General features: G+C 39.9%; 1 protein-coding gene and 1 non-coding gene across 2 annotated transcripts in view; one reads left to right on the top strand and one right to left on the bottom strand.

Moving 5' to 3' along the window:
- Nucleotides 1–12,195, bottom strand: part of LOC137578870 (SEC14-like protein 2) — a 148,703-nt gene that overhangs the window by 54,839 nt on the left and 81,669 nt on the right. The gene's annotated exons all lie outside the window — the stretch shown is intronic.
- On the top strand, nt 12,078–12,149 carry TRNAE-CUC (transfer RNA glutamic acid (anticodon CUC)). The gene has a single exon. It is a non-coding gene; the product is annotated as a tRNA-Glu (tRNA).

Genomic DNA, 12,195 nt, shown 5'->3' with positions numbered 1-12,195 from the left:
AAATAATTGACCAAGTTTGTCTGTTTGCGGTTTGTGGCATTTAATCTACTACTTGCCAGGAAGACAGCGACAACTGCACCAAGGCGGCAGCAGCTGCCAGGCTCTCATTCAGACGAGAAATCCAGACTCAGACTCGTACTCAGACCCAGACCAAGACCCAGACCCAGAAACCCAGGCCAAGGGCATAAGACCGACGACACAACGACGACAAAAAAGCCAATCCTTCAACAGGCAACTCTTTCTTCCTTCCATCTCTCTCTCTCTCTCTCTCTCTCTCTCTCTCTCTCTCTCTCTACACACTCTTTATACTTCGCGTAATTGAAATAATTTTAAGTGAAAAATCTGCATTCAAAAATATCTCAACGGCACACAAATGTCAGCTGCAGCAGCACAAAAACACAAAATTCCAGGAGCAGAAGCAGAATAATGTATACCTAAAATAAACTGATCGATGAATGCTCTTTAAATCCAATGTATATCTCAAATTGTCTCTGCCCAAGCTGAGAATTGAGTTTTAGTTAATTTTATAAACTACTTGCTATTCCTCTAGATTGCCTACAATTGCATCCAAGACCTTATTCTGTCTTGTAATAAGCAATATACCCTCCTTTACTTACTCAATGGTTAATGGTCGCAAAAATTTACATGCGTAAATTTTGAAGACTCGACGACGAGTGGACAAACAAACGCGGCCGTAAAAAAAAAAGAGTCGACAGTTTGCAGTGATTTTGTATTCCATTCCCTCGAAAGGGATCGAAAGAGAGAGAGAGAGAGACCAACTTAATCCTGGATATTAAGCTAAATTGCAGCATCTGCTGGACCAACAAAATAAAACAAAATATAGCAGGCAAGGTAGACAAGACGAAAAAAAAAAAAAACACCAGTGCGAGAAGGCGGTCTAAAGAAACATCATCTCGAGTCAAACGCAAGCCTTGGTGAAAAAAGTTGGAACTTCTTGCTGGAGGAGCACAGGCCCTAATTTGCTTAATTCGACGATGAGGCGACGCTCACCCAAAAAGCACGCGGCTGCCACTCGTCGGCGATCGACACGCCGCCGTACGACCATGTTGATGAGGAGGATGATCCAGCGCTGCCGCCTGGCCCCTTCTCCCTCTACTACATAGAGTTCTTTTTTTTTACCTTGTATTTTGATTGTGGTGGCGGCGACGACGACTTCTTCAGCGGCATCCTCAATTTGACTGACTGACTGGCTGCCTGCCTACCCTAAGGGCCAATTTTGAAAGTTGCATTTAGCTTTTTTTTGTTTGTTGGGTGTAATTTTTTGGTCAGACATTAAGTCAAGTGCTTCCATTTTCCCGATCCCAAAGCGCAGCAAACGTATGTATAACATAGATTATATATCGATATAAATGTATGTGGTATGCACAGTATGTGTATATGTAACTTGACCAGATGTCAAATGTCACAGTCCAAATCCCACTTGGGAGCACTTAAATTCGATAAGCAAACAGAGACAGAACCAAAAAACCAATACATATAATCTGAGTCGAACCAAGTATACCCTTGCAAAATAAAGCAGTTTGATGAAAGAGATAGAGAGAGGTCTCACATCTTGTCAACAAGTACTATAAGATAAAGCTATGATATACAAAAGTCTGATCTAAAAATATGCGTAAGATGCTCGAGGTGTTACTTTTTGTGCAAATAAATCGATATACCCCTTCTTTTTGTGTATATGGATATAGAAAAATACATAGAATACATATATATCGATTTGGTTGTCCACTGTGGAAAGTTCTGTAAAAAGTGATAGTGGCGGTGCTGCTGCCGCTGCCGCTGCTGTTGCATGTGGCAACTTGCGCGATATATCAAAAATATTTCCATATTTTTTTGGCATTTTTCTTTTCTATATTTTTTTTTACGTCATTTTGTTTATCATCAATTTTAATTCATTTCTGTTTTTGTTGTGGGAAAAGCTTTTAGTTTTGAAAAGCTTTAGATTGCAAAACTCGAATTGTTGCCCCACACTTGCAACCTCCAGCACCACCATCCCATCTGCAATCTTCCATTTTCCATCTGACATCCTCTTACCCATTGCCTTTGCCGTTTGCCTTTGCCTTTGCCTTGGCCCACGCTGCAATTGAAGTGTAATAGAAAAATGACATCCACTTTGTCTTGAATATGACATTTCTGTGCTACGAAGAAATTGGATTGAAAAGTGTAAAGACAAAGCGTTTCCAAGTGCATTTAATCGAAAGAAGCTAAAGAAAACGCCAAGAAACCGACCAACCGGACAAAACTTGACCGAAATGAGATATTTTGGAAAATAAAATAAGTTCAACGAATTCTGTTTGTATAGATAAAGCATTTGAAAGTTCATTATAATTTAGGAACTCTTGTAAGATTTAAAAAATGGTTTGTCTAGCATCAACTGGCTAGGCTGGGCTATTAAATTTGGCATCAACATTATCGTCATCATTGTCATCATTATCGTGAAAATAATTTGGTGTCATTCCGCGGAATCTCGCATGGCAAAGAATACCCATAAATCAGTTCAATATAAATCTGTTAACAAAACGCTTAATCCTGCTTGTATGCATTTTATATATGGCCATTTGATGGCACATTATCGCGTCAGGGCATATGGCACCCGGGTAGCCAGCAGCCACCAGCCAGCAGCATCACCATCAGCAACCATAGCCACCCGGTTTAACCGATTCATTGGACAGTTGGCAGCTGGCGCGCCTCATAATTGGATTCGTCACAGGCTCCAGTTATCCCACTCCTCCCTCCGCCTCCACATACACACACACACACACACACATACTTTTCCTCACTCCTTATTTCCCTCCATTCTTGGGTCATAAATCGCGGGCTGCTTGAAATGCAAATTTTCGGTATGTTGTTATTGTTGGTCCTGGTGAGTTTTTACGTATCATCGGCAAGGCATCAAAGTGGCACCCAAAATGCTGTTTTTCTTTTCGTTGTTGTTGTTGTTTTTGGAGTTCTTCCTTTTGCCCAATTAACGGAGCTGAGAGCGGCAATCAGAGTTCACTTGAACAGCAAAATGTTTGCAATTAAGCCTCGATCGCACTCTCATTCCGTTTTTTTCCTTTTCTTTCCTTTTTTCAGGGGGAAATGTGCGTGGAAGATGTTCATGTTGCTCAAGCAACTGCTTGTCGATGCGTAACAAAGGATAATCCAGAAGCAAAGCCTGCATGCGGATGATGATGATGTTGATGATGTTGGTGGTGGATGCAACGGCTGCTGCTGTTGCTGCACCCACCAGAAAGCTACAAAACACAGCCCACGCGAAAAGTGGCAAAAACGAAAGGAAAAGCAACTCGAAGTTGAAATTCTCTAAGTGGCTTTTCTCAGAGCTGAGTAAAGCTGGTGACTGACGAGAAAATTGAAGGATAAAACTTATCGAATTGGATATGCCAGAAAAATAAATATAAGCAAAACATTGTCAAATAAAACAATCCATCAATCGTTTAAAAATTTCTTCCAAAACTGCCAAAAGGATGTAAATGGTCGTTTATTGCCAAGAGCTTGCTTTAGCCCATGTTGCTCTTAGTGTAAGTGTATTTAGAACAAGACATGTCCACACCCTAGATACGCACGTTAAAAACTAAAAACAGTCGAGAGGAAACATTTGGCAGTTTGCCGTCTTCATATCCTATCTCCATTTTTCAGTTTCTCATTTGGACACACAGAGTAGAGTAGACCCGGGCACAAGCAATTCTCAATGTTTTAGCCATGGCAATAGATTAAGTGGTTTTTGTGGCCTGTGAGATTCCATTCAAGAAGTACAGGACAGAAACTGGAGGCAAGCGCATCTAATGCAACAAAGAGCTCGGACGATTTGGGATAAAGAATATCTATGGGGGTTTCTCTTCGGTGTTTTTTTTTCCTTTTTGCATTAATTAAATACTTGGGATACTCAAATATATATATATATATATACATATAGATAGATATATATATATGAACATAGATTTAAGTAGTCTGTATGTGTGTACCTGTAATGTCTGGGCCAATTAACTTTCAAATTGCTCATCTCAACAATCAATTTGTTTCGCCACTCTATGAAAATTTCAGTTCAGCTTAGTTCACTCTCAGCCACTTCACACAGACAGGCAGATGGACAGGCAGACAGACAGAGACACACACAGTACCCACTAAAGACACAGAAGAACACAGAAACACAGAAGGAAAAAAACAAAAAAATAAAACATCAATGCGAAATACTGAACACAACTGAAAATCGATGCGAAAAGTGGCAATAAATTATGTCTGCGGTGGCGTCGATGGCGTCGACTGCCCGCCAAGTTGATTGAAATCGACTTCTCTGATAAAACGGAATTAAGTTCTGTTAACCCAACAACAACAACAAGAAAAACGGCACCCAACCTAGAGCAGGTAGGTATGCAAAAGAGCAATATTTCAGAAAATGATGAGTTACAGATGCGTCTGCTGTTTTGAGACCACAGCAGCCAGCCAGCCAGCCAACCATCCATCCAGCCAGCCATCACATCAGACCAGACTAACAGCCACCAGCTTCCAGCTACCATCCATCGGCAACACCAACACGATGCACGAACGGATGCAAAATATGCAGCCAGCAGCAGTTCACAACTCCAAGAGCAGACAGCAGAGTACCAGATCTTCACCTCATTACCCATTCCCCTCCTCCGCCTTCTCATCTGTCCCCCTGCTATTCCAACACTTCTCCTTTCTTTCGTCATTTAGGTATCTGAGAAGATTTGTATAATTTGCACAATGGTTTCAATTGAATAATAGATTACCAAACCTTTTGCAATGCTTTTATAAATTTAAACTAAAGATGAATTCAATATGGGAATCCACAAAGTCTCCAACTTTTAAGCTGATATTCTTGTCAGATCAATTAATATCGCGTGCGGATTTATCCCACTGTAACTATGAATCATATGGCATGCAGCATTACTTCAGCCAGGCAACTTTTGAAGCTGATGTTGTTACTGTTGCATTGTTTACTTGCAGAGCAGACCAAAGCAACAAAAAATAAATGCAACAGACAGACATGGGGCTGACTGGCTGGCTGGTAGGCTGCTGCCCAGTCAGGCTAGGCCAAGCATTCGTTGTCTGCCGTGCAACAACTTCGACGACGACGACGACGATGACGACCACCGAGCAGGAAAAAAGCAGAAGATGAGATGGAAAAAGAAATGAGTCGTAGGTAGAAGAAGCATGGGGAGGGGGCACCAGCTAGGCAGTAGGGATCCATCCACCGACCGAACTGCTGTGGTTTTGCCACGCTGCAGGAATTTTCATTCCATAGGACAGAGAAGATGGTGCTGGTGAGGGGTACAACTAAATTTTATGGATTTATTGAAAATTGAACGCACTTGAACGACGACGAAGACCAGAAGAAGAGGTTGATGCTGGCTGGTGGGGGTATTTGGGGTAAAGAGTGTGAGTACAGTGTGGGAGGGGGTTGACTGACTGGCTGGCTGGCAACCTTCCCCGCCTGCCAGTCTGGCAAAAGAGAGTCTTGTTTGGAAAACAAATAGGCGAAAACTGTAAGCAAAAGAACAAGCAGAAGATGCTGCTGCTGCTGTTGCTGATGCTGTTCCAAAGTTGTGGATGCCACGCGTTGTGATTGGTGTATGTATGTATGTGTGTGAGTGTGTGTGTGTTTTTTTTTGTTTGTTTTTGCTTTGAGTTGCCTCGGGTCTTGAGTTTTCTGCTGTTTTTGTTTATGGAAACGCGTGCGGTCAATAACAACAACAACAATAACAACAACAACACCAACATCAGCCACAACAACAAAAACACCAACAGCAGCGATAACTGAAAATCGAAGAGAGTGCAGAAAATGTTCAAAATCTAAATATGAACTTCATGAATTTCCTTAGTTGGTTTTATTGGCCGTCTCTTAGTCAAGTTCAGCCAACGCCTTCCATGGCGCCTTCTAAAACAAGTTTTAACCCATAGGCGAGAGTACAGTAAAACCCAAAAAAGAAGTCTTAAGAACAACCAATATGAATTGAAATCTATTCGTAGAAAGGATGAATTGTTTATCTATCCATTTCGGTTATTCGCAATATCACTTATCCTGATTCTGGTAATTACAAGTGAACTCGTTGAAATTGATAAGCGTTTTCGCTTCCATTAGGTGTAATTCTCAACTAGTTTTAAACCTTGAACATGCCTCTGACTTTAGCAATGTTAACAGTGATGAAATTTGTGGTTCTTAAAAGCAATATGTAGTTAAATCTCATCTCGTGAGCTTTATAACAATATTTGTTTTGATGTTGTAACTAATTTCTGTCACATTTTATCAATATTATCATAGGATAGAAGGTTTACAATTACCCCATACCCATTCGGTTTCAATGGGTTAAGTATGCTAGTTAGGGCCGGTTCTAGATTTGATTTAGTTTACAGACCCACACACACACACACTTCATCTGGGTCTGGCGCCCACACAGTTTCCCAGGATGTCGTCGAGGAATTTGCAACCAGGAACGCCACTTTCTGGCCGTGTGGGTAGACCTAAGCAACGATCTTTATAACCCTCCTCTAACCATCTACTCTCCTTTCTACTGATGCTCAGCAGCACTAACACTTTGGGTGGATATTCGAATCATGCATTCGGTGAGTGACAAAATGAAAAAACAACAAAAACAACAACAACACTCAATGCAAAAAAAGAAAACACACGACAATTTTTATTGACCAAATTTCCAAGAAAGAATTTTTTTTCTTTGTTCTTAAATGAAATCATCGTTTTTCCCTCTTTTGAGTTTTTTTTCAGCTTTTTTCTCAATTTTTGTCTGGCAAAAAACAAATTGAAATCACTCACCACGCCCACGTACCAGGAGTGCGCCTGGCGACACTCAACAAACAAACACACACGGATCAGAGAGAACAATTCTACAAATATATTTGTATGTACATACATAAGTATATATATATACATATCTTTTTATAAATATATAGATTTAAATACATGCCGAATAGAAAGAGAGGAGCCACCAGACAGGTGGCAGCCAAGAGAGTGGGAATGGGTGGGTGGGATCTGACGACCGACCGACCGACCGCTAACGTGTCACATAAATTCATTAATTTGTCGCATTTGGAAAATTGCCTTTTAAAATATTGTCAGCTTTATGGCGACTTTAATTATAGCGTCGACGCATTAAAAACTAATGTTAGAAAATTAATAAAAACAGAACAGAAAATTAGTAAAAAGCCAAACAAGAAAAATGAAACCTCAATGTTGTTGTTGTTGCTGCTGCTGCTGCTTGGGGCATAAATGTTTGGGCATTTAAATATAGCGAAAAAAAAAAATAAGACAAAAACAACAAAAATGCTGAAATAAAAACGCGACAAGGCGGCGATCAGCCCACTGAACAAGAAAGAATATCTCAAAATAGAAACTTGCGGCAGCAGTTGGCGATATTTATGCCTATACGCTCACAATTAAGGGTATTTATAGCTACCATGTGAAGCAAGGGTCTAATCAGCACATAAACGAGAGGCGATCAAAAGAATGTGAGAGTTTAACTATTTGGCTAAATGATAACTTGCATAACTTTTCATTCGATTTTATATAGGCAAGAGTATTAAGTTGTTCACATAATTATGCATGTTGTGTTATGCCTGACATATTGATCTTGTTTTATATATACAAAATCGTACGATATTTCAGACAGATGCTAGATACAACAAAATGCCCCCTGTCACTGCCACTGCCACTGCTCTTGATCCACCCCCTCTCGCCGACACACACACACACACACATATATTTACATATACATAGGTTCTATTTAATTATCCGCGCGACAAAACCAAACGAAATGAATCGAAACAAATTTGCCAAAATGTTTGGCGCAGGTCTTTCCACTTCTGGTAGATCAACTTTTTCTGCTTATAAAATATATCTAACTATAGACATCAAGTGGGCGAGGGGGTTAATTCTTGCCATTGAGAAGAGAGAAGGAAGAGTTCGAGGGGAGAAAAGATTGGGGGGCCCTATTTAGCCTATCGATGGCCGTCCATCATCAAGACAAAGTCAGCTCTTGGTATATCGCCCACTCGCTCGTCACTCAATCGGTTTGTCACTCTGCTGTCCCATTAGCTGTTAGCTGCCAGCTGCCACACTTTGTGGCTATGTCCGAAACGAGCCGAATTGAACCGAACCGAACCAAACCCTCTTTTCTCTCTCGGTCAGCGGCCTATAACGGAGTTCTTCTTGGACAGGCTAATCTTCCCTTATAAAGAGAGGCTTTAGCTTCTTAGCCAAAGACTATGTGTAAACGCTCTGTTCGCTCTGTTTTTGGTAACAATTGCAAATTTATGCAAATTGCTGATTGAATTGAAATTTTTGAAAATTCTTATTGCCAAGCAGCGACAAATATGGCGACATGGTTGGCCTACGAAATGAATTGCTATTGAGAGAGGCGATGCCATGAATCAAAAACTGTATAAATCGTATCAAAATACAACAACAACAATAGCAACAACAACAGCAACAAAAGTAAAATCAAAATCTTCAAGAGTCAAGGTCTTTTCACGGCCCACATCTTGACAGCTGAATAAAGGGGTGCGACGCACAGATGCGGGGCAAATGAGTCCGACGCCGTTGGGGCATGAGGATTGGGGATGGCGGATGGCGGATGGGGTATGGGGAGGTGGTGGAGATGGGGCTTGGGAGACAGACACTAAGCATAGGTAGTCCGCATAATTAACATGCGCCAGAGATGCCAACGACATGCCAAAACCAAAAGAGAAAACAACAACAAATATTCTGGTGGGTGTTCAAGATCAAGACACAACAAGAGAGACAGAGACAACAAACGAGTGTCTTGTACAGAGTCTGAGATGGGGAAAGGGGGAAGTAGCGGAGAGTAGTAGTAGCAGAAAAATCCGTTAAATTCAATTTCATTGCATTTGGTTTCTTGTCTATCTATTCATGGGGGACCCCCTCCATGCATAGAGTTTTCATTTTTATGATTCGACTCTTGGAAGTCTATTCCTAAAAATAAACAACTCACAACGAAAACAAGACAATATGATTCTAAAACATATTCAATTCATAGCCTCAAGATTTTGATTAAGGCTAAGGGTTATTTGGCTTCTTTAGGTTTCAATGGAGCGAAACTGTGTTTAATTCTAAGTAAGTTTTCTGAAAATTTATGAACAATATATAACTAATTCACCGTTTTTCTACTGTAAATAAAAAATACAATTTTTATCATTGTTAATTACTTAATTTGGTCCGCTTGCAGAAACCGCCGCTCACTTTCAGTTAACAAATCTCCGTTTTAGCCCTAACTTATGACCCCAATCTAGGCCACACGCATGATGGGAAGAAAAAAGAAAAAAAAAAAACCTAAAAACAGAACAACTTTTGCGCTTTTCATTAATAAAATGCCGCGCTTTAGCTGTGCCCCTACATCCAAAGTGTTCTCACTCCCCCTCTACTGGTCGGTTGTCTTGTCTGGTTGTGCCAGTAACACAGATATTACATAGTAAAAGACCAGTAAATTTGTAGGTAGTCAGTCGTCGTCGTCGGTAGTCACATACTCGCAAGAGAGTTACGAGAACATATTGTGCTGTGCCCAGTAACCAGTTACATTTTATTACTTTTAGCCCCGTAGATGGAGACTAATGAAAAGAAATGAAACTGCTGACCGCTGGCCAGCAGGCCAAGGAGAAGAAAGGGGAAGAGACAGCGGAGAAGGTCGGAAGTTTTTTTGTTTCGAAAATGGTTAGGAAACATTTCTTTGATGACTTTAAACAATTTCGGGGAAATGCAATTCAACTGCAATGACTCTCTAACCATATATATTGTCACTTCATTGCGGAAACTATTCAAAAGGTAAAACGTCAACAAATTTTCTCACAACGTTCACATAACTTCTAAGCCGGGGGGCGAGGAGGTGTCAGCGGCAACGACAACACGGACACCCAAGTTGTACACACGATGAAAGTGTGGTAAGCGTTTGGTAAAAATAAAGCTATTTTATGTGACGGACATGTAACCGTAACAATTTATGTGAAAAGTAAATCTGTTCAACAAAGAAAAAAGAAGAGAAGAAGAAGAGTCAAATAACCAAAAGGCATTTTGAGCGGGCCAGGTTGACCAGTTTAGCCACGACAGTTTATTAATTATGATGAAAATGTTAGAAGATGGAAAAGAAAAATCCTCTTCTCTAATCCCTGGAAAATTAATGGAGGCGCCAGTGTGACTAAGCTCTATGACTTATGTTTAGCCAAGGGTGAATCCAAAAGAAATATAATTTATATAAAGGAATGGGGAGAGGAAATACAGTTTTAGGAAATGTTATAAAAAAATTTTGACATCCGGATCGAAAAAGAAATTGATTTACGATGAACTAAGTTCTATGGCAAATGGCAAAATGTTGAACAAACTTTCTTTCCCTCACTTTATAATCCAGAACTTACGTTTCCACACACAGAGAGGCATATATAAATGCAACTTTATGTGGAAACAAGATGCAAATACACTGAAGCCATGCCACATTTCCGCCCTTGGGCAACTTCAAAAGCTTTGCCGACGCACCCTCACTTATTCCGTCTGATAAGCAGCGACAATTGGTCTTCATCCCACGAGGCCAGACCCAAAAATAGCAGAAGATCTACAGACACACAGACCGACCGACCACACGGCCAATAAACCCCAAATTATATGTGTATATATACATGTATCTACTTCTACGCCTATAACCATATCCATAACCATATCCATATACATATATACTTCTATATGTGTGTATGTAGTAGGAGAAGGACGACACATTAAAACAAATTGAAATTACCAAATGCATCTATGAAATTTATCGCCTCTCGACTCAGTAAGCGTCGAGATTCGTTTTGGAAACAGAGGTACACACGACACTGGTGTGTGTATGTGTGTGTGTGTGTGTGTAGAGCATGGTGCGGTGGGAAGTGGAGTGGGTGTGCTTGCGGGGAGACGGTAACGACATCAACGTCTGCAAAGAATTAATTTATGAACATCAATCTCAATCTTCCATACGGTAAACCAAGTTCGTCTGCCCTCGTCTACCAGAAAATTTCTTTAACTTTTCCTATACTCTTCCGGGATAAACAAATCTCGCGATTTGTTATGTAATAAACTTTAAGTTGAGTCTTAATTCATGAAGCATGACAGTCTGAAGGGTCACTAGGTCTATAGTAATCTATTCTATCTTCATGAAGTGTCCAACTTCATGGTTAAAACTTTTTTGGTTTTATTAAATTTCTTTTTTTAAAAACCTCCAAGTAACTTCTAAAGATTCCATTGTACATATCATGATTATGTGTTTTTCGAAAATTCAAATGATTTGAGTGTACAAGAAAAGATAGAGTGTAAAAACATCCATATATTCGAAGTTCATATGGCCCTCTAGCGGTTTTCATCTTTTCGGTTTTTTTTCTTTTTCTGATTGTTGTTGTTTTTTTGGTTGAAAATTTATTTTTAATATTTTTCGTAGCCGATTTTCGTCTGCACTCCGCACTCTGGCTTCTCACTCTATCTCGCATGCCATTGTGGGCGGCCGAGTGCCCAATTCGAAAACATAATAAATTAAGAATATTTATTTGTTTGCGGTAATTGTGCGAATAATTGATGATTATGTGCTTTATTCACTGGGTAACTGCATGCATTGTGAGTGTTGAATGGTTTTTAATTAATTTTCAGCCAAAAACGGTTATATGAAGTTGACCTCTTGCTTGCAGTTTATCTATCTGGAAAAGCTCCATAATCAGAGAGAGATTCGGACCCAACAATGCATAAAAAACTTAATACGAATGTACTAACAATAAGATTGAAATATAAATAGAATATGTAGACTTGGATGAATAAAACAAGGACTTTATTAATTAACTACTCATCGTTTTTCAGGTTAATAAGTGAGGGAATGCCCATTAGCTAAGATCATTTTACATTTGAACAAAAGCATAACTTAGAATCTTAGTCATTCTCTTGAAATTCGCAATCACTTGAAAGAAAGGGCAATTGACGTCACAAATTGCTGTTCTAAAGGCTCATCATCATGCAGATCGTCTAAATAAGACTGGTTCTTGGACTTCACAATTCCAAGTCCCATATTGTCTAGTGGTTAGGATATCCGGCTCTCACCCGGAAGGCCCGGGTTCGATTCCCGGTATGGGAAACATTTTTTCCTTTTTCTTATTATTAAAGTATTATTTATTTTTTTT

The sequence above is a fragment of the Drosophila tropicalis genome, unplaced genomic scaffold (genome assembly GCF_018151085.1).
Source record: "Drosophila tropicalis isolate 14030-0801.00 unplaced genomic scaffold, ASM1815108v1 contig_694, whole genome shotgun sequence".
Taxonomy (NCBI): domain Eukaryota; kingdom Metazoa; phylum Arthropoda; class Insecta; order Diptera; family Drosophilidae; genus Drosophila; species Drosophila tropicalis.
Note: the sequence above shows the minus strand (reverse complement) of the source record. Positions and strands in the feature narration are given on the sequence as shown.